The sequence below is a fragment of the Neoarius graeffei genome, chromosome 15, assembly GCF_027579695.1.
Source record: "Neoarius graeffei isolate fNeoGra1 chromosome 15, fNeoGra1.pri, whole genome shotgun sequence".
Lineage (NCBI taxonomy): Eukaryota > Metazoa > Chordata > Actinopteri > Siluriformes > Ariidae > Neoarius > Neoarius graeffei.
The window spans coordinates 57,759,661-57,787,476 of NC_083583.1; the positions used below are offsets into that span (position 1 = coordinate 57,759,661).

At 40.2% G+C, this 27,816-nt stretch overlaps 1 protein-coding gene across 2 annotated transcripts in view; it reads left to right on the forward strand.

Annotated features, from left to right (window-relative positions):
* Positions 1-3,659: 3,659 nt before the first annotated feature.
* The window catches only part of LOC132898930 (uncharacterized), a 42,752-nt gene continuing 18,595 nt past the window's right edge, over positions 3,660-27,816 (forward strand). For both annotated transcript variants that reach the window (XM_060940599.1, XM_060940600.1), the window contains exon 1: positions 3,660-3,751. The gene's annotated coding sequence lies outside the window, so the exon portion shown is untranslated. The remainder of the gene's footprint in view (positions 3,752-27,816) is intronic.

Genomic DNA, 27,816 nt, shown 5'->3' on the forward strand with positions numbered 1-27,816 from the left:
TCAGTATTAAGACGTATGTCATTTATAACTTTAATCAGCGCTGTTTCAGTGCTATGATTGGCACAAAATCCTGACTGAAAGTTATCAAAACAGCTGTTTGATATCAAGAAGGCAGTTAATTGATTGAAGACAATTTTTTCAAGGATTTTCCTGATGAATGGTAGATTTGATATTGGCCTGAAGTTGTTCAATACTGAAGCATCCAGATTATTCTTTTTAAGTAGGGGCTTTACAACGGCTTTTTTCAGGGACACAGGAAAAATGCCAGTCTCTAGGGATGTATTTATGATCTGAAGCACATCTGAAATTATGAGGTGAAGAACAGACTTAAAAAAGTTGGTGGGCAGAATGTCCAATTCAGATGTTGAGGAACTGAGATTTTGTACAGTTTTTTCAAGAGTCTCGTAATCAATCAAAGAAAATTCTGACATTGTGTTGAAATTGTCTGTCTGTGTCACAGGTGATTGCAGCTTTTCAGTTATTTGCAACTGAGATATATTATGAGCAATATTCTGCCGTATTTTACCAATTTTACCTTTGAAGAAGGATGCAAACTCATTGCATTTATTAACTGAGAGAAGTTCAGGTGCTAATTGTGGTGGGGGATTAGTTAGCTTCTCTACTGTTGAAAATAGCACACGGGCATTGTTCATATTCCTGTTGATGATGTTGAAGAAAAAAGACTGTCTTGCTTTACCAACTTCATAATTATATTTACAAAGCATCTCTTTATGGATTTGATAATGGATGTGAAGTTTAGATTTGCGCCATTTTCTTTCAGTCTTTCTACATTATCTCTTTAGCAGTTTAACAGCCGGGTACTGCTTCCATGGTGCTTTCTGCTTGTCATTGACTCTTTTGATTTTGAATGGAGCAATATCATCCATAATTTGGGTCATATTTAAATTAAAAATTTCCAGTAAATCATCTACAGAGTCTGACATTTTGGTTGAGTTCTGAGAGAGAGCTTGCTCAAAGAGAGCACATGTGTTGTCTTTTATGACTCTCCTACCTATAGTTGTTGAGCTGTTCTGAATGTGAGGAGACATAGAAACATCAAAGAAAACACAGAGATGATCAGATAAGGCCAGGTCAACAACAGTATTAGAAACAGTAAGACCCTTTGTGATGACGAGGTCAAGAGTATGACCACGAGAGTGGGTCGGCCCCTGTACATGTTGTACTAGGTTGAAGTTGTCAATAATTGCAAGTAGTTCTTTGGCATAAATGTTATCAGTATTATCTACATGCAAGTTAAAATCTCCAGATATAATAAGACAATCAAACTCTAAGCAAATGACTGATAACAGTTCACCAAACTCTTCAAGAAAGACTTTGGCTGAATGTCTCGGAGGCCTATAAATAGTTAATAATAATATGTTAGGAGAGCATGTAACAAGTGCACATAAGTGTTCAAAGGACGTAAAATCACCAAGTGAGGATTGTTTACATTGAAAAGAGACTTTGAATATATTTGCGATCCCTCCACCTTTCCCTTGTCGGGTAACATTCAAAAAATTAAAATTTGGGGGAGCTGCTTCAATAAGGGTGGTAGCACTATTTGCTTGATCCAGCCAGGTTTCAGTTAGAAGCAAAAAATCAAGATTGTGTTTGCAAATAAGATCATTAATTAAAAATGACTTGTTTAAAAGTGATCTAATGTTCAGAAGAGCTAGCTTTACAGAAAGTCTAGAAGTAATATCTGCTTGTGCACTCTGATGCTGTTTTAAAACAGGAAGGAGATTAGATTGGTTCACCCCCAGGGTTAAATGTGCTCTATGTTTTCTGCTTCTTATCAACACAGGAATAGAGAGTGGCATAGGCACATTGGTTCCCAGCTGGTTTTCAACACTACACCCATTTGCAGGGACCCAGAGTACATCAAACAAGACTTTCTAAATGTTCCATTTGGTTTGAGGGTGAAAGGATTGGAGATGACATGTATCTTTTGGATGGTGAAAAAGATTTGTAGCCAGCTGAAAGTCTTGGGCTAACACAATTTTGATGAACTGGGTAAACTGCTTGTCGCGACAGATTTGGGCTGGAAAAAGAGAGTGTAGCCATTGGGAGCAATTTTTTCATGCTATTTGGGAAATCCATCCGAGGGGAAGTGGAGTCCTCTGTCTTTGAATGTTGGGAGTCTTGCAGGTCAGATGTCTGTGTGTCCTTGATGACGACTTGCAAAGATGATTGTTTAGGCTTTGTAACTATGTCAGTCTGCGACATCTTATCAACTGTTTTCCTCAATGCTGGCTGAGAAAAGATTGCAAGTCTGTAATGGTCTACTAAGACTTTGGCTCCAATCCAGCTGAGTTCAGTGCTATTTGGCTTGTAAAATTCTCTGCGATTCCAGAAAAGGTTAAAATTGTCTATGAAGTTCATACCAAATGAAAAACAAGTTTTTCCAAGCCAGGTGTTAAGACTGAAGAGTCGAGAAAAAGCAAAACTTCCTCTCGCTGGGAGTGGGCCACTGATAAAAGATTGAATTCCAGTCTTATAGAGCTCAGAAAAAAAAGTTTTCTGAAATCATCTTGGACAAACAGCTGTTCTCTGAAAACATCATTTGCTCCCACATGCACAACAATACATTTAATAGTTTTTTAATTTTTTTTTCTGGGCTTTTTTCACCTTTATTGGATAGGACAGTGCAGAGACAGGAAATGAGCGGGAGAGAGAGATGGGGAGGGATCAGGAAATGACCTCGGGTCGGAATCGAACCCGGGTCCCCGGATTTATGGTATGGCGCCGTATCCACCTGAGCTACGACACCCCCACGTTTAATAGTTTTATGCTCGGACATGAGTTTCAAAATGCTGTCTTTGGTGTCAGAGATGGATGCATTTGGAAGGCAACAAATAATCATCCCATAACCTTTTAATTGTCTTACAGTGGAATCACCAAGAACAAGGGTCGTGGGATCAGGTGGTGTTACGAGCTGCTTTTTGCCTCTTCCCACAGCTCTTCGATCTTGGTGCGATCTCTTTTTACTATGTGTTTGTCTGCTTGAAAAATCCTCTTCCACATCCCTGAGGCATTCAAATTTGTTCTGAAGCCTTATGGGCTGTGGATTTTCCATAGGATTGTAGATCCTATTGTAATTTGTAGAATGAGCTGGTGTGGAAGTAATTACTCTTCTGTTTTTATTTTTGGGCTTACCACCCATCATTTGCCAGTTTTCTGTACTCACATTTTGCCCAGCTTGATTGATGAATTCTTCCACTTGATCTGCAATGTCCTCGGTCTGTCGGCGTGCAATCTCTGCATTCTCAGCCACTGTTTCTGTACTCCTTTCCTGAGATATCACTTTTAATTCGTCCGTCTTTGGCAGAGCATCAATCTTTGATTCCAGAATAGAAATCCTCTGTTCTAGTTCCATGCATTTTCTGCAGGATTTTTTGCTCCCTGGCATTTTGTTTGAAAAACTAACTTATCTTATAAAGATGAAAAAAAAAATAGTGGAAATTAAATTAAAATTAAATTAAAAGCTTATGAAGATGAAAAATAAAATGAGAAAAAAAATAGTGGAAATTAAATGAGAAAGTAAAGTATAGAAATAAAGATCAAGAAAGCAGGACAAAGCAAAGAAGCATCCTACTCGCTTGAGTAGGAGGAGCACTCAAGTCCAGTCAAGTGGTTGCAGAGCTCCGCGGCAAAAAAAACCCAAAATCAAATATGAAGCGAAATTACCCCTCAGGGAGCCAGAAGAGAAAGAAGAAAAGGGAAGAGGAAGACAGAAAAAAACAAGACACTGGTAAGTGAGAATGTACACACTCATTAATACCAAGCGGGTCGACAAGCAAATTTGGTAGCTAGCTTACGTTAATGGTAGTTATCTTGTAGACAGTGTTTACAACAGTGATGTAAACGTTGTCATGTACAACAGGCTTACAAACTTGCAAGGACTGGCTAAAAATTCTAATATGTGCCTCACAAATAGGTGAAAGACTGTCAACTTCTCCCAGATTAACTATTGTGTTTATCAAAATGTCATAGTCAGAGTTAGTTTCAGCGAGCTGCATGGCTTTCATCAGAAGTAGCTAGTGTGTCGTGAGCATGAATGGAGTAGGACAGGTCACAAGAAAGCTCTTTTTTACATAATGGGCCAAGAGAGGCTCTCCGGACTGGCACTGATGTCAATTGAATGTGATGTGCGCAGGTCTTTGGACATGGGGGGTATTGTGGCTGCCTTTGCTGAAGCCCGCAAGCAGCAGTTTTAGACATTTTGCCCATGATTCTAGTTGTGTATCCTTAAATTTTTATGTTTTTCTATACCTTTTGCACTTTTCTGTGTGTGCTGGTTCTTATTAAGATTCTTATTCATGTTTGTAATCATTTAATCACCATTTGAAGTTATTTCTACTTGTGTATATACTGTAAAATATTTAGTGTTGTGTTATTTGCACATTTTATATTACTTTGTCTTATTTTCATATTTAATTTATATATATATATATATATGTGTGTGTGTGTGTGTGTGTTGTCTATTCTTGTGTTTAATTGGGTTTGATAATTATTTATAATAATGTAAAGAGTTCATTTATTAAGTAAAAATCGTAAGAATGATTACAATATGTGTGATGTTTATTTATTAAGTCTTCAGTGGATAGGCGGCCATAAGGCCTTTCGTCGAGGGGGGGATAATTATGGGCCCCAGATCCCCCTTTGCCTAGGGCCCCCCAAATAGCTTGAAACGGGCCTGCCTTTAACAGAAAAGTGCTTTCATTTATATATTTAAAACTTCGCAACAGAGCGCTAAAGATCTCCAAAGATCTAAAATCAGGTCGGTGTAATTCCTTTTGTGTCCGCTAGAGGGCTGTAGCTCAGAGCAGGTTTGTGTTGAAATGCTGCTCAGCTCTGCACTGCTCTCGCCGGGCGCGGTGGCGCGTGCCTGTAATCCAAGCTACCGGGAGGCTGAGGCTGGCGGATCGTTTGAGCTCAGGGGTTCTGGGCTGCAGTGGCCTATGCCGATCGGGTGTCCGCACTAAGTTCGGTATCGATATGGTGCTCCTGAGGAAGCTCGGGACCACCAGGTCGCCTAAGGAGGGGTGAACCGGCCCAGGTCGGGAACGGAGCAGGTCAAAGCCCCCGTGCCGATCAGTAGTGGGATCGCGCCTGTGAATAGACACTGCAGTGCAGCCTGAGTAATACAGCGGGACTCAGTCTTTTACACTTACTTTTACAACAAATACTTCAACACAACAACATACTGTCCTTTCACCAACACACTGCTCATTCACTCATCCGAAATACACACATATTACACTCTACACCACACCTACACCTAAAACACACTTTACACAGCTTTTGGCTTCAGTCACCACAAACACAACTAAAAATACACAAAACGGTCACGGAGCATTTTAAATCATAAACTCGCTTGGTTTCTCGTCTTTTATCCATTTTATGTCTCTTACTGCAGTGTTGAAATCTATCTGACTATAAGCGCTACACTGCCTCCTGTTGGACCAAGATTGAAATTACATCCTTACTTTCCTCAAGAAAAAGTCACGACCAATAGGAGGCGCTGTTTGCACCAAACTTTGCACGAAAAACAAAGACAAGCAACTTTTCATTTCATGAGAATTACATTTCCCCCCCTGAAGTATATCTGTGATTATTGATCATTAATTCTGAGTCATGTGATGCAGTTTTCTCACCAATTTTTATTCTTTAATTTTGCATGGAAATCTTTTGCAGCATGTTAGTCACATAACTCACTTGGTCGAGTAGTTTATATATCTTTTTTAGACTGTTTAATGATTATACATTTTAGGTTATATTTGTTATTTACTCAGCAATAAGGCTAGAAGTTACTGATCACATCTGAAAGTAGGCTAATATTGGGTGAGATTAAAAAAAAAAGACGTGGTACATGTTTTTTCTCTTTGTTTTGCTAATTTAATTTACCTAAAGTTTTATATTTTTTGGCAGGGTGTTTTAATTCATACAGCACTTTCTCTCCAACACACCTGATTTAGTAGATCAAGACACGATTCTTAGTTAATATGACAAACCAGAAGTGTTAAAAGTAAGTGTAATATTAAACTGCTGCACACCCTCATACCCACAAATGAACAACAATTTGTAAAAGTTTGCTGCATGATGTGATTTGTAAAGATAATATATCTGCTTTAGTCATCAATGGCATAAATTCACAAGCAGTTCTACAACCCCAATTCCGAAAAAAGTTTGGACGTTGTGCGAACTGTAAATAAAAAGAGAATGTGGTAATTTGCAAATTATGGAAACCCTATATTTCATTGAAAATACTACAAAGACAACATATCAAATGCTGAAACTGAGAAATTTTATTGTTTTTTGAAAAATATATGCTCATTTTGAATTTGATGTCAGCAACATGTTTCAAAAAAGTTGGGACAGGGGCATGTTTACCACTGTGTTGCATCATGTCTACTTTTAACAACACTCTGTAAGCGTTTGGGAACCGAGGAGAACAATTGCTGTAGTTTTGAAAGAGAAATGTTGTCCCATTCTTGCCTGATATTCAATTTCAGTTGCTCGACAGTTCAGGATCTACTATGTCACATTTTTAACTTAATAATGCGCCAAATGTTTTAAATGGGAGAAAGGTCTGGACTTCAGAGAGGCCAGTTTAGCACCTGGACTCTTTTACACTGGAGCCATGCAGTTGTAATATGTGCAGAAAGCGGTTTGTCATTCTCTTGCTGAAAGAAGGAAGGCCTTCCCTGAAAAACATTTTGTCTGGATGGCAGCATATCTTTTATCTTTTTTCATTATTTTATATCACAAAACCTGCGATTTCAACAAAGGCGCGTAGACGTTTTTATATCCACTGCAAATGCAAATAGATGACATATTAAAGGAAAAAAATTCAGCTTGTCCCTGTTGTACCATGGTGGAATTTTTTTCTGGCTTGGTTTGGATCTACTGAATGCCTTAGATGGAAGAGTCACAACAAATGAATACGAAGTTATTTGGACTGATCACCTTTATCCTATGATTAAATATTTCTATCCTAATAGAATTGTCTCTTTCAGGATGACAGAGAAACAGAAAAAAATCTGTTTTTATGCTAATTTCCAGAGATATAAGAACACCCTTCTATGTTCAAAATATTGTACAGTGGTGCTTGAAAGTTTGTGAACCCTTTAGAATTTTCTATATTTCTGCATCAATATGACCTAAAACATCATCAGATTTTCACACAAGTCTGCTCTGTGCAGTGAAAGTCAGGTAGCTCCACCATGGTCTACAGAGTAATTTCATTTAACCATGTCTGACTTGATGTAGAGAAAACAGATGTAGTTGAAAAGTCCTTTGTAGTGCTTACTAAGTGTTTCAATTTGTCCATTTTGTTGCTAAGTGAGTGCATGTTGGAGATAAGTATGCTGGGGAGTGCCAGTTGAAAGCCATGTCTCCAAAGTTGTGTGAGCGCACCACTGCGTCCCCTACAAGTGCTCCACCTCGGTGTCTCTTTCATGCAGGAAGATGGCTGCTCCCTCAGTGAGCTTCTCCGGAGAATTTCCACAGGTATACATGCAAAGCCCTGAAGATTATTTTGTGGTGCTAAGCACCTGAGGTGTAGGAGCTCATTCTGGTCAAAAGCCACATCTCCATGAGCTGTCTGCATATGCATCATTTTGATTGGGAAAGATGGGTGATGATTTCCTCAGTGAGTTTTTGTTGTTTCATACTTCAAAATAGCTGCAGAATTGTTGAAGTTTTGGCTGTGCAGGTACATGGTATCTATCTATCTATCTATCTATCTATCTATCTATCTATCTATCTATCTATCTATCTATCTATGTCTTGCAAAAGTATTCATCCCCCTTGGTGTTTGTCATGTTTTGTTGCATTACAATCTGGAACTAAAATGGATTTTTGGAGGTTTAGCACCATTTGATTTACACAACATGCCTGCAGCTTTAAAGGTGAAAATTGTTGGTTTATTGTGACACAAACAATAATTAAGATGAAAAAACAGAAATCTGGAGTGTGCATATGTATTCCACTCCCCCCCTCCCCCCCCCAAAAAAAAGTCACTACTTTTTAGAGCCACCGTTTGCTGCAATTCCAGCTGCAAGTCTCTTGGGGTATTATTATTAGCTACTATTCGCTACTATTATTAGCTTGGGGTATTATTATTACTATTAGCTTAGCACATCTAGCCACTGGGATTTTTACCCATTCTTTAAGGCAAAACTGCTCCAACTCCTTCAAGTTAGATGGGTTGCTCTGGTGTACAGCAATCTTCAAGTTATGCCACAGATTCTCAATTGTGAATGGAATTGTGAATTGGAATGGCCTAATCAAAGCCTAATCTGGGCTTTGATTAGGCCATTCCAAGACATTTAAATGTTTCTCTTTAAACTGCTCCAGTGTAGCTTTAGCAGTATGTTTAGGGTCATCATCCTGCTGGAATGTAAAACTTTGTCCCAGTCTCAAACCTTGTAAAACCATGTAATCTCTGGTGTCATGTTGAGACCAAGCACCCAAGTTTGGTGGCCAAGCCACAGGAGTTTTGGATAGAAAGCTAAAATTCACAGAAGAAAGTAAAGTTTCCTTTTCTTATCCATTCAGCTGGATGAATCGACAGACATCGCAAACTGTGCCCAGCTAATGGTGTACGGGTGCCAGAAAAGAGAGATGAAATAAGCTCAGTGCCCAAAAGAACATATAGCCACATTTTCTATGATAGACCCTGCGTCAGTGTGTTTAGGTCATTTGCTTACATTTTTAAATATGCAATGCAGATTAAGAAAGCAGCCGTTGGCAGATCACCACATTACATTATCATACAATGTTATAATTCCATAGACGTTAGAATCAACAGCCCTCAACTTCAGTTTGCCCAACGAAATCTGACCAATTCGGATGGTATAATTCAAAGAAAATAAGCGCTTTAATACAAAGAAGTGGCAACAATATCCCGGTAAGAGCACAAAAATATTATTAATATTATTATTCTGTGTTATTTAGCCTACTATCATAAGTTTTTACAATGTCGCCAATACAAAATGTTTTAGTAACCATAGCAACATTGGCCCCTAGTTAGCTAGACGATGAGCAACAAACAAGTACACTTGACCAAAGAGCAAACCTATTCAACAGTATGGCACAGGATGTAGAAATATATTTCTAAGTGTGGATTTAAAGCCTTTTTATAGAAGTTAATTATTTCATGTCCACTCACCATCTTCTGTCACCGGTACTAATTCATACTAATTCCTGAAGTTTTATTACATCATTACCCAAACTCTGGTATCTGTGTAGCTTCCAACCTGTGAAATGTTATTATACACCCAGACACATAAAGGTAATTTCTTATTATTTAAAGTGGGCTTAATTATATTATTTGGAAATATTAGCAAAATTAATTAAAAGGTATAATATTCATGATACAATTATGTGTAAATTTTGATGACCTTTGACAAAATGCCTTGCAGTGTCTCCAGTGGCTGTTTACTCTGTGTTTGTGTTACTTGGCTGAATGCAAATTTGTTCTCCATTAAATATAGAGTGCAGTAAAAGCTCTGTAGAAGTCTTTTCTTCATACACTATCGGATGTGTATAAGGGACAGAGAGCCATTTCAGATTTAGCTAATGGCTCATCTGCTGTTAACTGTCCGTGTAGTCTCTCATTTGGGATTGGGAACTATCTGGGAGATAAATCAGGCTTGGTGTAAAGACTTGCTGCTTTGGTTTTTGAAATACATTGTATATTTCCTTGGAGTGTGTCACTCATAATGGTGATAATATATTCTGCTGTTTCAATATATTTAGCCACAGACCTACAAGATTGTTCTGTGCTTTTTCCAATTGGTCTTAGGAGAAATAACATACAACTGTGTAAAATGGAATCTAATTTCATAATGACATTTGTGTAATTATTAAAGAAAGGATGAACAAATTTTAAACACCCACATGGTTTGTGCTGAGAAAAGAATGAATTTATAATGTTATTCACTTTTAGTGCATCGTAGCATTTAATCCAGCCACTGGGGGTGCATAAGCATACTCTTCGTGCCAGTCCCAAGCCCGGATAAATTGGAGAGGGTTGTGTCAGGAAGTGCATCTGGCATAAAACTGTGTCAAATCTAACATGCGGATTGAAAAGAATACCATACCGGATCGGTCGGGGCCCGGGTTAACAACGGCTGCCTCCGGTACTGTTGGTCAACAAGGTGCCATTGGAAAGTATGCTACTGTTGCGCCAAAACAGAGAAGGAAAAAGACAGGGGGAGGCATGTTAGAAGAGAGCATGAAAGATGGAAGGGAAGGAGCTTAGAATTGAGGGTAGAAACACTGAATGTGGGAACAATGACTGGCAGAGCGAGAGAGTTAGCAGGAATGATGGAAAGAAGGAAGTTGGACATTTTGTGTCATTGGAGGTGGATGCAAGTTGTTTTATTATGGAGTCGATGGAAAGAGAAATGGTGTTGGTATTGTTTTGAGGGGAGAGTTGGTCAACAGTGTGATTGATGTGAAGAGGGTGTCAGATAGAGTGATAGGCATGAAGTTGGAGATTCAAGGAGTGGTAATCAATGTTGTGTGTGCGTATGCCCCACAGGTTGGATATGAGAATGAAGAGAAAGAGTCTTTCTGGGAAAAGATGGATGAAGTGGTAGAAAGTATACCGAGGGAGGAGCTTGTGCTGATTGGAGCAGATTTCAACGGACATGTTGGTGAGGGAAACAGAGGAGATGAGGACGTGATGGGCAGATATGGTGTAAGAGAGAGAAATGGGGAAGGGCAAATGGTGGTTGATTTTTCAAAGAGGATGAATTTGGCAATAGTCAATACATACTTTGAGAAGAAAGAGCAGCACAGGGTGACATTTAACAGTGGAGGAAGATCTACACAGGTGGACTACATACTCTGCAGAAGGGGTAACCTGAAGGAGATTAGAGACTGTAAAGTGATGGCAGGGGAGAGTGTAGCTAGACAACATCGAGTGGTCGTGTGCAGGATGAGCTTGAAAGTGAAAAAGAGGGAGCATGAAATGGTGGAGTTGAAGATTAATTGGTGGAAACTAAAAGAGGTTGAACATCAGAAGGAGTTTAAGGAAGAAATGAGACGAGCATTGAGTGGTCATGGAAGTCTGCCAGAAGATTGGGATACTACTGTTATACTAGTAAGAGAGGCAGCAAGGAAGGTGCTAGGGTGGTCATCGGGAAGGAGGAAGGAAGACAAGGAGACATAGTGGTGGAACAAAGACATGCAGGAAATTATAAAAGAGAAGAGGCTAGCAAAGAAAAATTGGGACAATCAGAGAGATGAGGAAAGCAGGTGGTTATACAGAGAGATGAGACAGAAGGCAAAAAGAGCAGTAGTGAAGGCAAAAGCAGATGCATACCAGGAGTTGTACGAAAGACTGGAGACCAAAGAAGGAGAGAAAGACCTGTACAGACTCGCTAGGCAGAGAAACAGGGAAGCGAGGGATGTACAGCAGGTAAGAGTGATGAAAGACGGAAATGGAAATGTGCTGACAAACAAAGAGAGTGTATTAAGAAGGTGGAAAGAGTACTTTGAAGATTTATTAAATGAGGAGAATCCAAGAGAGAAAAGGTCAGATTTGTTGGAGACAGCAAATCAGGAAGCAGAGTTGGTTAGTAATGATGAGGTGAGGGCAGCCATGAAAAGAATGAAGACTGAGAAAGCAGTCAGACTAGATGGTATCCCGATTGAGGCTTGGAGATGTTTGGGTGAGATAGCTGTGGAGTTCCTAACGAGATTGTGTAATAAGGCAAGGCAAGTTTATTTATATAGTGCATTTCATACACAGTGGCAGGTCAATGTGCTTTACAGAGGTAAAGGCAAAACAGTAAACAATAGAAAATAAAATTACATAAAATAAAGGGGGAAGAAGAGAGAAAAAAATAATAAGAATTAAACAATAGTAGAAATAAAATAATAAAATGAAGTAAAAGTTCAGTAAAAAAACAGCAGAATAAAATAGAATAAAAGTTAAGTAAAGTTTAAAACATGCAAAGACTGTAAAAGTTAAGTAAAGTTTAAAACGTAAAGATGATGATATTTATCAGTTAGCAGAAAGCATCTGAAAACAGCTTGGTCTTTAATCTAGATTTGAAGCTGCCAACAGCAGGAGCATTTTTAATGTCCTCTGGGAGTTGGTTCCATAGCTGTACTGCATAGTAGCTAAAAGCTGCTTCACCACACTTTGTTTTAACAACAGGTTTTACCAGTAAATGTTGCTGTTGCGATCTGGTAGATCTGATTGGGTTAGGCCGCTGCAACATATCAGAGAGGTAATTGGGCCCTGTACCATTTAGAGATTTGTACACCAGCAGCAATGCTTTAAAGTCAATTCTGTAGCTTACTGGAAGCCAGTGAAGGGACCTTTGAATTGGAGTAATGTGCTCTGTTCTTTTTGTTCGTGTGAGAACCCTAGCCGCTGCATTTTGAATCACCTGAAGTCATTTGATGGTCTTTTTTGGCAGGCCTGTGAAAAGGTCATTGCAGTAGTCAACCCTACTAGAGATGAAGGCATGTATTAGTTTTTCCAGATCATTTTTTTGACATAAGTCCTCTTAGTTTGGAAATGTTTTTTAGGTGATAAAATGCGGATTTACTGATTGCTTTCATGTGACTGTCAAAGTTTAGCTTGCTGTCAATGAAAACACCAAGATTTTTAACCATATCTTTTGTTTTAATCCCCTTTATGTCAAGAATAGTGGTAATCCTGAGTCTTTCATCTTTTTCCCAAATAGAATTACTTCTGTTTTATCTGTGTTCAGCTGAAGAAAATTTTGTGACATCCAGTTGTTGATTTGGTCAATACACTGGTAGAGACATTCAAGGGGGGCATAATCATTAGGTGATAGAGCAAAATAAATTTGGGTGTCATCTGCATAGCAGTGATACAAAATTGAGTTGTTCTTGATAATTTGTCCAAGTGGGAGCATATAAAGGTTGAATAGTAATGGTCCAAGGATCGACCCCTGGGGGACACCACAGGTCAAGGACATTAATGTTGAGGTACAATTTCCCATGGTAACAAAGAAGCTTCTATCTTTTAAATTTGATTTTAACCAATTGATAACTTTACCAGTCAACCCAACCCAGTGTTCAAGTCGATATAGCAGTATGTTGTGATCAACAGTATCAAAAGCTGCACTGAGGTCCAGTAACACCAGGACCGATGTTTTGCCTGCATCAGTATTAAGACGTATGTCATTTATAACTTTAATCAGCGCTGTTTCAGTGCTATGATTGGCACAAAATCCTGACTGAAAGTTATCAAAACAGCTGTTTGATATCAAGAAGGATGATGAATGGTAGATTTGATATTGGCCTGAAGTTGTTCAATACTGAAGCATCCAGATTATTCTTTTTAAGTAGGGGCTTTACAACGGCTTTTTTCAGGGACACAGGAAAAATGCCAGTCTCTAGGGATGTATTTATGATCTGAAGCACATCTGTAATTATGAGGTGAAGAACAGACTTAAAAAAGTTGGTGGGCAGAATGTCCAATTCAGATGTTGAGGAACTGAGATTTTGTACAGTTTTTTCAAGAGTCTCGTAATCAATCAAAGAAAATTCTGACATTGTGTTGAAATTGTCTGTCTGTGTCACAGGTGATTGCAGCTTTTCAGTTATTTGCAACTGAGATATATTATGAGCAATATTCTGCCGTATTTTACCAATTTTACCTTTGAAGAAGGATGCAAACTCATTGCATTTATTAACTGAGAGAAGTTCAGGTGCTAATTGTGGTGGGGGATTAGTTAGCTTCTCTACTGTTGAAAATAGCACATGGGCATTGTTCATATTCCTGTTGATGATGTTGAAGAAAAAAGACTGTCTTGCTTTACCAACTTCATAATTATATTTACAAAGCATCTCTTTATGGATTTGATAATGGATGTGAAGTTTAGATTTGCGCCATTTTCTTTCAGTCTTTCTACATTCTCTCTTTAGCAGTTTAACAGCCGGGTACTGCTTCCATGGTGCTTTCTGCTTGTCATTGACTCTTTTGATTTTGAATGGAGCAATATCATCCATAATTTGGGTCATATTTAAATTAAAAATTTCCAGTAAATCATCTACAGAGTCTGACATTTTGGTTGAGTTCTGAGAGAGAGCTTGCTCAAAGAGAGCACGTGTTGTCTTTTATGACTCTCCTACCTATAGTCGTTGAGCTGTTCTGAATGTGAGGAGACATAGAAACATCAAAGAAAACACAGAGATGATCGGATAAGGCCAGGTCAACAACAGTATTAGAAACAGTAAGACACTTTGTGATGACGAGGTCAAGAGTATGACCACGAGAGTGGGTCGGCCCCTGTACATGTTGTACTAGGTTGAAGTTGTCAATAATTGCAAGTAGTTCTTTGGCATAAATGTTATCAGTATTATCTACATGCAAGTTAAAATCTCCAGATATAATAAGACAATCAAACTCTAAGCAAATGACTGATAACAGTTCACCAAACTCTTCAAGAAAGACTTTGGCTGAATGTCTCGGAGGCCTATAAATAGTTAATAATAATATGTTAGGAGAGCATGTAACAAGTGCACATAAGTGTTCAAAGGACGTAAAATCACCAAGTGAGGATTGTTTACATTGAAAAGAGACTTTGAATATATTTGCGATCCCTCCACCTTTCCCTTGTCAGGTAACATTCAAAAAATTAAAATTTGGGGGAGCTGCTTCAATAAGGGTGGTAGCACTATTTGCTTGATCCAGCCAGGTTTCAGTTAGAAGCAAAAAATCAAGATTGTGTTTGCAAATAAGATCATTAATTAAAAATGACTTGTTTAAAAGTGATCTAACGTTCGGAAGAGCTAGCTTTACAGAAAGTCTAGAAGTAATATCTGCTTGTGCACTCTGATGCTGTTTTAAAACAGGAAGGAGATTAGATTGGTTCACCCCCAGGGTTAAATGTGCTCTATGTTTTCTGCTTCTTATCAACACAGGAATAGAGAGTGGCATAGGCACATTGGTTCCCAGCTGGTTTTCAACACTACACCCATTTGCAGGGACCCAGAGTACATCAAACAAGACTTTCTAAATGTTCCATTTGGTTTGAGGGTGAAAGGATTGGAGATGACATGTATCTTTTGGATGGTGAAAAAGATTTGTAGCCAGCTGAAAGTCTTGGGCTAACACAATTTTGATGAACTGGGTAAACTGCTTGTCGCGACAGATTTGGGCTGGAAAAAGAGAGTGTAGCCATTGGGAGCAATTTTTTCATGCTATTTGGGAAATCCATCCGAGGGGAAGTGGAGTCCTCTGTCTTTGAATGTTGGGAGTCTTGCAGGTCAGATGTCTGTGTGTCCTTGATGACGACTTGCAAAGATGATTGTTTAGGCTTTGTAACTATGTCAGTCTGCGACATCTTATCAACTGTTTTCCTCAATGCTGGCTGAGAAAAGATTGCAAGTCTGTAATGGTCTACTAAGACTTTGGCTCCAATCCAGCTGAGTTCAGTGCTATTTGGCTTGTAAAATTCTCTGCGATTCCAGAAAAGGTTAAAATTGTCTATGAAGTTCATACCAAATGAAAAACAAGTTTTTCCAAGCCAGGTGTTAAGACTGAAGAGTCGAGAAAAAGCAAAACTTCCTCTCGCTGGGAGTGGGCCACTGATAAAAGATTGAATTCCAGTCTTATAGAGCTCAGAAAAAAAGTTTTCTGAAATCATCTTGGACAAACAGCTGTTCTCTGAAAACATCATTTGCTCCCACATGCACAACAATATGTTTAATAGTTTTTTTATTTTTTTTTTCACCTTTATTGGATAGGACAGTGTAGAGACAGGAAATGAGCGGGAGAGAGAGATGGGGAGGGATCAGGAAATGACCTTGGGTCGGAATCGAACCCGGGTCCCCGGATTTATGGTATGGCGCCTTATCCACCTGAGCTACGACACCCCCACGTTTAATAGTTTTATGCTCGGACATGAGTTTCAAAATGCTGTCTTTGGTGTCAGAGATGGATGCATTTGGAAGGCAACAAATAATCATCCCATAACCTTTTAATTGTCTTACAGTGGAATCACCAAGAACAAGGGTCGTGGGATCAGGTGGTGTTACGAGCTGCTTTTTGCCTCTTCCCACAGCTCTTCGATCTTGGTGCAATCTCTTTTTACTATGTGTTTGTCTGCTTGAAAAATCCTCTTCCACATCCCTGAGGCATTCAAATTTGTTCTGAAGCCTTATGGGCTGTGGATTTTCCATAGGATTGTAGATCCTATTGTAATTTGTAGAATGAGCTGGTGTGGAAGTAATTACTCTTCTGTTTTTATTTTTGGGCTTACCACCCATCATTTGCCAGTTTTCTGTACTCACATTTTGCCCAGCTTGATTGATGAATTCTTCCACTTGATCTGCAATGTCCTCGGTCTGTCGGAGTGCAATCTCTGCATTCTCAGCCACTGTTTCTGTACTCCTTTCCTGAGATAACTTAATAATGCGCCAAATGTTTTAAATGGGAGAAAGGTCTGGACTTCAGAGAGGCCAGTTTAGCACCTGGACTCTTTTACACTGGAGCCATGCAGTTGTAATATGTGTAGAAAGCGGTTTGTCATTCTCTTGCTGAAAGAAGGAAGGCCTTCCCTGAAAAACATTTTGTCTGGATGGCAGCATATTGCTCTGAAATGTGTATATATCCAGGGGCGTATCACCCGCGGGGGATGCGTACGTTTCATCCCCCCCACTTTTGTTGAAACACAATTTCATCCCCCGCACTTTTGTAAGATTAAAATGACGTCATTATGAAAATTATACAGCTACTATAAAATGTGTAACAAGGAAGTAAACTATTGCCATAACGTTAGACAAAAAACAGCCACGCAACGGACTCAAAACAGTTTTTCTCACTCGACCAATCAGCAGTTGCGTGAATATAATAGCCAGTTTGCATAGCGTGCCGAAAGCACTCAATAATACAGTATCTGTCTGCAGAGCTGCAGAGCCAACACCAGTTTTACCGCTCCTGATTCACCGTTCCAGGTTTGACGTCGCATGCGGTGCTTACTCTGCCTGGCTCTGCGGCTCTGCAGACAGACCCTTCTCAAAGCACTTGCGATGCCGTCGTTCAAACAGTTGTCCCAGGTGCAATACCCTAAAAGATTGTGTTAATTTCCATAGGACTATTAATGCTGTCCTCTTTTGTCGTGCAATATTGACAAGGATACAGAAAAGGAAAAGGCAGGGGACGATTGACTCCTTTTTCAAGAAGACCCAAGTAAGTTGACTATATTACCCCTGCACCTACAGGCTTGCAAACGTGCCACTACTTTGAGTAGCCTACTGCTCAATCACTCAACCACTGCACTCATTTCAAGATTGAGGATCCGTGGTGCACCAGTTTTATTTAAGGCAGTATTGATTGAAATGCTTAATGTTAGTAGCATACTAGCCGGCTAGAGAGAGAGAGGCAATATTAGCTATGCTAATGTGACTCGTGTCAACTTGTGTGATTATCAAACGTTGAATGATCTATACACTGTGTATGACTTCTTGGGCTATGTGAAGTTTTTGGTTTTGTTTATATCAGTGTATACCAGTGTAGGCAGCAATACTGACATCTCTGTTATAGAACAGTATCCTGTTACCTAGAATTATCATTCAATACTTTTTGCCTTCACTTACTGAATAATTACATAGCCCTGGCAGGAACAACACCAAAACCCAACATGATAGATCTCTGCATGAAATGCAGAACTTGGCTGGAGTCAGGTGGATTTATAGGCTTTCTGCTGTCCTCCCTTTCATTTGCATCCATGGACCATGGGTATGAAAAAGTTCCATATCGGTCATTGACAGTACATCACAGTGTACATGCCGGGCGTGTATATAGCCATAAACCGATTTCTAATGATATGGCTTCCCCATTCCAGAACACCCCCACTTTTGGAAAGCTTGATACACCCCTGTATATATCATTTAGCATTAATGATACTTTCCCAGGCGGCACGGTGGTGTAGTGGTTAGCGCTGTCGCCTCACAGCAAGAAGGTCCTGGGTTCGAGCCCCAGGGCCGGCGAGGGCCTTTCTGTGTGGAGTTTGCATGTTCTCCCCGTGTCCGCGTGGGTTTCCTCCGGGTGCTCCGGTTTCCCCCACAGTCCAAAGACATGCAGGTTAGGTTGACTGGTGACTCTAAATTGACCGTAGGTGTGAATGTGAGTGTGAATGGTTGTCTGTGTCTATGTGTCAGCCCTGTGATGACCTGGCGACTTGTCCAGGGTGTACCCCGCCTTTCGCCCGTAGTCAGCTGGGATAGGCTCCAGCTTGCCTGCGACCCTGTAGAAGGATAAAGCGGCTAGAGATAATGTGATGTGTGATGTGATACTTTCCCAGATGTACAAGCTACCCAAGTCATGCACACTAATGCCCCCTCATACTGTCACAGATGCTGGATTTTGAACTGACCACTGATAACAAGCCGGATGGTCCCTCTTCTCTTTAGCTTGGAGGACATGGTGTCCATGATTTCTAAAAATAATTTCTACTTTTGATTCATCAGACCTCAGGACTATTTTCCACTTTGCCTCAGTCCATCGTAAAAGAGCTTGGGCCCATTGCAGTGTTGAAGAACACACAAGGAAAAGTCTAATTCATGTGTAACTTAAAATGTGAAATCTTGAACTAATTTGTAAAAAAAAAAAGGTTTATATGTGGAAAAAATCCTATATTTTGCATTATTGGTTTAGAGATGATGTGTTGGGCTTCAGAAACACATGACTCACCTAGCTTATTTCAGTCCTATGTTGAAGAAGACACTTGTTTTAATCCAGTTCATATGTAACTGAACATGTGAAACCTTCACATTATTTGTCAAGTTGGTTTATATGGAGGAGCTTCGGTAGTTTTCATTTTAGTATAAAGTGAAGCTTCAGATTTTTAAATCAGATGTGCTTTTCATAATAAAAGTAATAAAGGTGTGTCATTCTGAGTCCCATCATCACAAAATATTTGGACTGTCAGCAGTGGTGGGATATTTCATCTCATTATCTCTAGCCGCTTTATCCTTCTACAGGGTCGCAGGCAAGCTGGAGCCTATCCCAGCTGACTACGGGCGAAAGGTGGGGTACACCCTGGACAAGTCGCCAGGTCATCACAGGGCTGTGGTGGGATATCTATCTATTTATTTGAGCTATTGTAAGTCCATTTGAGGAACTTCGGTTCCAGGGCAGGGTATCTCAGCTGTGTGGATGTGGACAGAAAATATGAAAAAGTAAAAAAAAAAAAAGTGAAGAAATAATCAGAAACCCGTGTGCACACCAAATCAAAAGACAGACCTACATATTCAAGAGGAAGTAATATATTCAGGCGGAAATATAAATGTACTTTTCTAGCGTCTCCCAAAAATATAATATCTAACCCCCGAGAAGTAAAATGGCAAATCAGGTCGGTGTAATTCCTATTGTGTCCGCTAGAGGGCTGTAGCTCAGAGCAGGTTTGTGTTGAAATGCTGCTCAGCTCTGCACTGCTCTCGCCGGGCGCGGTGGCGCGTGCCTGTAATCCAAGCTACCGGGAGGCTGAGGCTGGCGGATCGTTTGAGCTCAGGGGTTCTGGGCTGCAGTGGCCTATGCCGATCGGGTGTCCGCACTAAGTTCGGTATCGATATGGTGCTCCTGAGGGAGCTCGGGACCACCAGGTCACCTAAGGAGGGGTGAACCGGCCCAGGTCGGGAACGGAGCAGGTCAAAGCCCCCGTGCCGATCAGTAGTGGGATCGCGCCTGTGAATAGACACTGCAGTGCAGCCTGAGTAATACAGCGGGACTCAGTCTTTTACACTTACTTTTACAACAACATACTGTCCTTTCACCAACACACTGCTCATTCACTCATCCGAAATACACACATATTACACTCTACACCACACCTACACCTAAACACACTTTACACAGCTTTTGGCTTCAGTCACCACAAACACAACTAAAAATCCACAAAACCGTCAGGGAGCATTTTAAATCATAAACTCGCTTGGTTTCTCGTCTGTTAACCATTTTATATATCTAATGTAGTGCTTATAATATCAGCACTACATTCCTTCCTGTTGGAAAAAGAGTGATATTACATATCTTTATATTCCGAAAGAAAAAGTCACGACCAGTAACCCTCGTCAAAAAAGTCCTTTTGGATTTCAAAGAAAATTCCAATTCGAAAATCTATTTAATTTTGAAACCAATCCGATATGATTTTATTCTACAATCCCAGAGCCGCGTTAACCCTTGCCGAGGCCCCACCCCTGCCTGTTGTCAACTGCGCTCAGCAAATTCAGCCCCTCCGGCGTGCCTGTCTAACTAGACACAGAAACTAATGATAGTGGCACAATTAGAAATACTATTGAACGATAAAACTTTATATCCATCATATTTAATCGAGAAAAAGCAATGGTGAAATAGGCAATTGCATGGTGAAAAAATCCATCAGACATCACGGTTAACAAGTCTGGTTTACTGAAGTTTAGCCTCAAGAAGCCTTTGAATGAGTGAGTCAATGAACAACATGTCAAGAACATAACCGAGGCCTACAACAGTTTCTTTAGGATTCAGAACAAGAACATTCATTTGGTATATAACCGTTCGTTTTCATTTTGGAATCCAGGCGACTTTTAACTTGTGAAAACAAAGAGCGATAACAAAGAAAGAAAAATATCTTGCTTCTCAGAAATAAATCTCAAAATGTTAGGCTATGTGAAACATTTCATCCTTTCACACACGTAATGTCCCAAACAGCAGTGGCACACAGCTTTGCGCATTCAGTTTGACAGCCATGGGTCAACTTACAAGGGCACTTTCCTACTTTTCTGGAAAGCGAAGTCATTAATTAAATCATTGAACTCAAGCTGGCGTAGCGTGTGAAGACATGGTGGACAGTGATCATATTGACAATGACGGGTGATTTATGCAACGGGACAAGGTGGGCTTCCTTACGGGCGGCGAAATGCATCAAAAATGTTATCAATATGATCAAAACTTCTGAAAATATCGTTTCATATTTTCTGATCTCGCTACCTCCGAGGCCCCGGGCAGCTGCCCATGAAGCCCATTAGGATAACGCATCCTTGTACAATCCTACAGGATACAGGCTAAAGCAGGGGTCACCAAACTTTTTTCTCTGGGGGCCAAACTTTTTTCTCTGGGGGCTCTTTTTTCACATTGTCGTTCCTGACTGTGATGGGGGGGGCGTGGTCGGGTCAGCTATATAACATCGAATTGTATGACCCAGACAAATATGACCACCAGCAGGCCTCATTGTGTAGTAGAGATTACTAGCCTGGCACAGCCATCCCCACTACTATATCAACACTACACTCTAAAAAATAATGGGGCCAGTACCGGTTCTTCAGGGCGATGCCATAGAAGAACCTTTTTCAGGGCTTCAAAGAACCGTTCATGCAACAGTTCTTTAAAGAACCGTTCATGCAACAGTTCTTTAAAGAACCATTTAAACCATTTGTTTGAGCAGTGAAGACAGATTTGTGTAAACATAGCCTATGTGCATTGACCAGCAAATGGTAAGAGAATGCCAGGCTCTGAAGAACCATTTCCAATGTGAAGAACCTTTCGCATAATGTAATGCGAAATGTAATGTAATGTTCATCACAGAGTTTTGACTCTCCATGGAATCATCCAGAGATTTGAAGAACCACTGAAGCACCTTTATTTTTTAGAGTGTACTATATCAGCACTTGATTCCTGGCACATATTTGTTTATCTTTACTAGTGGTTTGCAAAAGTAGTAATTGAGTCATCACACTTTGTTTTAAATTTGAAATACCACAGATATTCCATTTATTTATTTTCTAATAAAAATAACATCAAAGCTGTCAAGGTAAGAAACATCTGCCTAGTTGAGGTGACTGACACTGGCAAAGGTGAGTGGAAAATTATAAATTGTAGGTAGGCCTGTTGATATTATTAATAATTGTGTGCAGCACTTAATAAAGGTCAAATAAATAGGCCTATGAAATAAAAAAAAAGTGAAATTATAATAATATATGAGCAATAGATCAGATCACAGCAGTTGTGCTGTGTCCTGCACGTCATTGCTCTCATCCATGGCCAAAGCAAAAAACTCGAATTCTGACACTCTCTCATTCAGCTGGTCATACACGTTGTCCCCCAAATCTTCGGTTCGCCTGGTCATAGTAGGTGCGGAGACTCACCGCGTTGAGCACATCCTTCTTGTCGGGACACACCTCCTCAGCCACAGCAAGCATGCATACTTTAACAAATTCCCCATCAGTAAACGGCTTCCCTAGTAACAATTTTATGTTCTCAGAACGTTCTGGGCACGTACACCTTTGGTTGCCTATACGTTAGGTTTGGTTGCCATGGAAAGTTTTTCTGATGTTGCCCAAACATTTCCTGTTGGTTACAACAACAACCTTCCCCTGCCCTTCCCCTAACCTTGCTGGTTGCATGTTTGGTTCCCTGAATGTTAGCCTAACATCCCCCTGACGTTGTAGAAATGTTATGGTTAGATTTTGCTTGCAACTAATTAGCAACATCAACACAACTGCTAGCACATCTACATGAGAAAACTGTCAGTGATGAATGAACAGGCAAATTTGGCAGGTCTTGAAAGTTTGAGATAAAATCAATAAATTTGAATAAAAAAAATGCTTGAAAATAAAATAGAAGAGTTTCTGAAAGTGTAACGGTGCATTCAATAAAACAATCATATACACAAAACAGAATAAAATAGAAAAGTTTCTGAAACTTTCTGAAAACACATTCAAAACAGAATAAAATAGAAACAGTTTCTGAAAGTGTAACGGTGCATTCAATAGCAAACAAAATAGAATAAAAAAAAAATCACTTCACAAAAAAATAGAATAAAAATTCACTGTTCACAATTCAATTGCCCATCCGTTGCTGCTGACCAGCTGATCTGAAAAGAAAAAGGAACAAAAGGTTTAAAAACAAGAACAATGAGCACATGTCCACAAAAGCATGATAAACCACCCTACTACCAACCACGAAGTTTCTGTGATTGCACCAAATTAGAGAGGAGAAGTATACCGTCTGTGTGGTGCAAATTTTAAGAGTCTGCCCAAGGCATTCCTCCACTTCAGCTTCCATATGGCCGGGAAATTTTTTGACACATGCAGCTAGAAGGCAAAATAAAGGAAAGTTACACATCAAAACCTAGTCAGTCAAGCATGACATAAAAGTGATGATCAATATAAACACTTACCCTTTATAATCTTGCACAGAATGAGGTCATCAAAGGACATTTTGGCCTGTCTGCTGTACTAAGCGAGTACCTCATTATTTGCCACTCGGCGTAGCATACGGCAAATGGCTGCCCCCAAACCTGCCCCTCCAACAGTTTCAAGAAAATGTTGCTGTAAAAAAAAAATAAAAAAAAATTATACAATGAAAATTACTGTAGCGAGCTTATACAATACATACATACATATACACACACACATATATGATAGACAGGGCGAATTACCATCTTGTTCCTCTTGTCTGGTTGTTCCAGACTCCTATCCAACTCCAGCAGCTCCATCACCGTGCTGCATGGTTTAGCCAACACCACATCTTCTTGCTGGAGTTGAGGCGTGCGTGTCAGGGCATTGGTCTCCACCAATGACTCGATCCCGTCAAACCTAGCCTCGATCCTGTCAAACCTAGCCTCGATCCTGTCAAACCTAGCCTCGATCCTCCGCATCAAGCGACTCATGTGGGCCTCTGTGACTATGGGGACAAATGTGATGGGAGTTGTAATTTATAATGTACTTTCCTGAGTGAGTGAACTAGTTAAGTGTGTATAAAAGTACTTACTTCTCTCAAACATGGCTGCGATAGCCGAGACACCCTGTCCGTCATGAAGCACCCGGCTGCTGGCTGAAGTTTTCAAAAAGAAAATTAGTTTTTCTGTTCATGATTTTGTATTCCAACATCTGTAAATGGGAACTTGAAAGCAACTGTACCTTGAACAGAGTCAAAAGAGGCTTCCAGTGATTCTTGGAGGTGCCTGGCTGACTGAATTGGGTGTAGCGCCCGGCTGCTGGCTGAAGTTTTCAAAAAGAAAATGTTAGTTTTCCTGTTGCACTCTGGCTCTTCTTCATTCTCCTCTGCCAGTAGTACAGATTGTTCTTGCAGTTGCTGCTGATGTTGACGAAGCCTGGCCGCTTCTTGCATAGCCTGCTCTGCCCGTGCAGCGTCTAGTGCATCCTTCTCCTCTTGCATTTCTGCTCTCAAAGCCTTTCGCACCGCTTCCACCTCTCGCCGCACCCTCTTCCATCTCTTTGTGTAGGCTTGTCTGGCCAATCGCTTTTCACTCATTGTGGGGAAATACAATGTGACTGCAATGACAAAACTAAATGACTAACACATTAACAGCACATTGGCACAGTACACAGTAATGCCACAAGTCAATTGTGAAAACTAAAAAACACGTTTATCATTCAATGAATGACTTAACTTTATCAAAATCCAAAAACATTGCAGAGTGAAGCGTTGCTAAAAAATATATGTTACAACGCTTTCCATGGACATTGCAACATGGAACTCAAAATTACATTAAAAGATATGTGCATAAGCCCATATCTTGCCATTCTGAAGCAGGCTGAGACATACCCCAAATTTGCCAAATAACTGAGACAGCAGCAAACAAAATCGGTGAGGACCACTATTACATTGCAAAGAACTCAGAAAGGAGCTTCATGTTCAAAATACTGCACATATCCTTTAAAGGAGAATTCCGGCTGTTTTGCAAATAAAATTTTGAACTTTTGATTCCCCTGAAGTCAGCGCTGAGCACCGGTGAAGCATTTGATGCGCTCAGTGCTGACTTCCGGGGAATCTGGAAGGCAACAAAGGTATGTGCTGGCTCGAAAAGTTCAAAATTTATACACCTATGTGCTAGCTAATGCAGTAAATCTGCAATGTTTTCAAACATCAGGGTCCACACACCACGGGCAATCCCATGAAAACCATTTTGAAACAAGTTGTGTGAATATACGAACGTTGAAAGGCTGCCCTGTAGCCACCGTTTCAATAGAGCGCTTCGAGATCAGCGCGAACCCGGCGGCGGCCATATTGGAAGTCAAACGTCGCTGTGTCAGTGCATTGTTGTTGCTCAGCGAAGCAAAATGCCGAACACGTGTGTCATTGTTGGCTGTAGTAGCCGGGGGAAAAGGGTGGCAAAAGCTTCTACAGACTCCCTAAAGTCGTGACAAACCAGGGAATTGCAGCACAGGAGAAAAGCGAGCGGAGGAGACGACAGTGGCTGGCTGCCATCAACCGATCAAATTTAGGACAACTAGACTGTATCCGGATTTGTTCTGATCACTTTGTGACAGGTAGGTTAAATTGTCTTGAATTTCATAGTTACTAAAATAAATGTGATACAAACTATTATCTTTTAATGATTAATGGATATATTTGTCACATTAGGTAGCTTATGTCTACTGCAGTGCATTGTTGCATCAAATGGCATTTAAGATCTAGGCCTAGTAATGTTTATGTACACATGCTGTTAGTACAAGTTACACACTAGGCCTACATTTTATTCACTGACTAAAATAATTGATTATGCGGCAACAAGCTGGGGTCGGCTTTCCATTCCTTCTCACTAACAGTGTATGGATCTACATTCTCAATGAAACGTACCTTCTCAGCATAACGCTCCCGTGCCTGCTTATCCAAACTTTCACAGTAGTGCTCCATCACTTCAGATGTCTAAATTCTTAAAAAAATCAAAGCTTCTAAGCCCATAGCTGCCAACATTCCGAAATTGTAAATAGTAATACAAGGTTGGGTACTGAGTCTTGGGGGGGGGAAGCCCCCCCCGCCGCCAAAGCTTTCTAGCAAAACTACCCTGAAAAATCACACTAAAACAAAATAGTTTGACAAAATTTATTCTACAAACTAAACTATCATCTTACATTAATTTGCAAAGTTCTTTTCAACAATGTATGGAAATAGTCAGTGAATCAGACAAAAACTTCAAACAATGCAATTGGCACATATAACTTTTGACAAAGTACACATTAGAGAAATAGACTAGAGCTTACTCAGTCAACAGTTGATGTTATTGCACCACATAAACTTGGCAATATCTAACACCATTCATTCATTAGTCACAAACAAAAATGAATTAAGAATATTACATCAATGAAAGTTGATACAAAAAAAATTATGAACTTTGTCATCAAAATTAAATATACAACAAAATGTGAAAATTGGCAATGAATATGGCACTTCAAAGATAAAAAAAAACAAAGAATTTTTCGCGTGTTATGATATCAGAACGCCCGCAATGACTGATAGAAATGTCTCGCCGACATGGAGCACAAAACGCCTACCCCAAATTTTGAATCAGTATTCTTGAAAACATTTTTCAGTATTTTGGAATGACTTTCAGTAGCATTAGGTGCATTTCCATTATAAAGAGGTGTATACCGGGGGGGGGGGCGGCACGGTGGTGTAGTGGTTAGCGCTGTCGCCTCACAGCAAGAAGGTCCTGGGTTCGAGCCCCGGGGCCGGCGAGGGCCTTTCTGTGCGGAGTTTGCATGTTCTCCCCGTGTCCGCGTGGGTTTCCTCCGGGTGCTCCGGTTTCCCCCACAGTCCAAAGACATGCAGGTTAGGTTAACTGGTGACTCTAAATTGACCGTAGGTGTGAATGTGAGTGTGAATGGTTGTCTGTGTCTATGTGTCAGCCCTGTGATGACCTGGCGACTTGTCCAGGGTGTACCCCGCCTTTCGCCCGTAGTCAGCTGGGATAGGCTCCAGCTTGCCTGCGACCCTGTAGAAGGATAAAGCGGCTAGAGATAATGTGATGTGTGATGTGAGAGGTGTATACCGTAAATCCTCTAATATAGGCCGGGGCCTTTATTTCACTCAAGTGCATCTTGGTCCAGGCCATTATTGGAAGGAGGCCAGAATTAGAGGCAGGCCTCTATTTCTATTTGAGCAAAACAGACTACCAGTGGAATGAATAAAAACGAGATTTTGTGTCTATTTGAACCTATAAAATAGGTTGATGCTTGGTTGCCTGGTTACCACCAGACCTACCGGTAATCACAATCAGGGGCGCCTGCAGGGTTGAACTGTAAGTGGTGTAATCCCCCCCCCCCCCCCCCCCAAAAAAAAAAAAAAACCGCTTGCGTGCTGCAGTTTCTATGAAGAGTCGATCTATAGGCTTATACACAAAACAACGATAGAACTTTAACTTGAAATTGAATAGCCTTCCATGAACACAGGCTGATATTTGAACAACATATGTGAACTACACACGACAATAAACTCTTTATAGCCTCGATTAGAATCTAGTGAACTTGCTCAGCACTACCGCACGCACGACTCTGACACACACTGTAGCGCAGGGGTCACCAAACTTTCTCTGGGGGCCACATTGTCGTTCCTGACTGTGATGGGGGCCGGGGTCGGGTCAGCTATATCACATAGAATTGTATAACCCAGACAAATATGACCACCAGCAGGCCTCATTGTGTAGTAGAGATTACTAGCCTGGCACGGCCATCCCCACTACTATATCAACACTTGATTCCTGGCACATATTTGTTTATCTTTACTAGTGGTTTGCAAAAGTAGTAATCGAGTCTTCACACTTTGTTTAAATTTGAAATACCACTGATATTCCATTTATTTATTTTCTAATAAAAATAATATCAAAGCTGTCAAGGTAAGAAACATCTGCCTAGTTGAGGTGATTGACACTGGCAAAGGTGAGTGGAAAATTATAAATTGTAGGTAAGCCTGTTGATATCATTAATAATAATAATAATAATAATAGTATGCAGCACTTAATAAAGGTCAAATAAATAGGCCTATAAAATAAACACATTTTAAAAAACAGTGAAATTATAATAATATGAGCAATA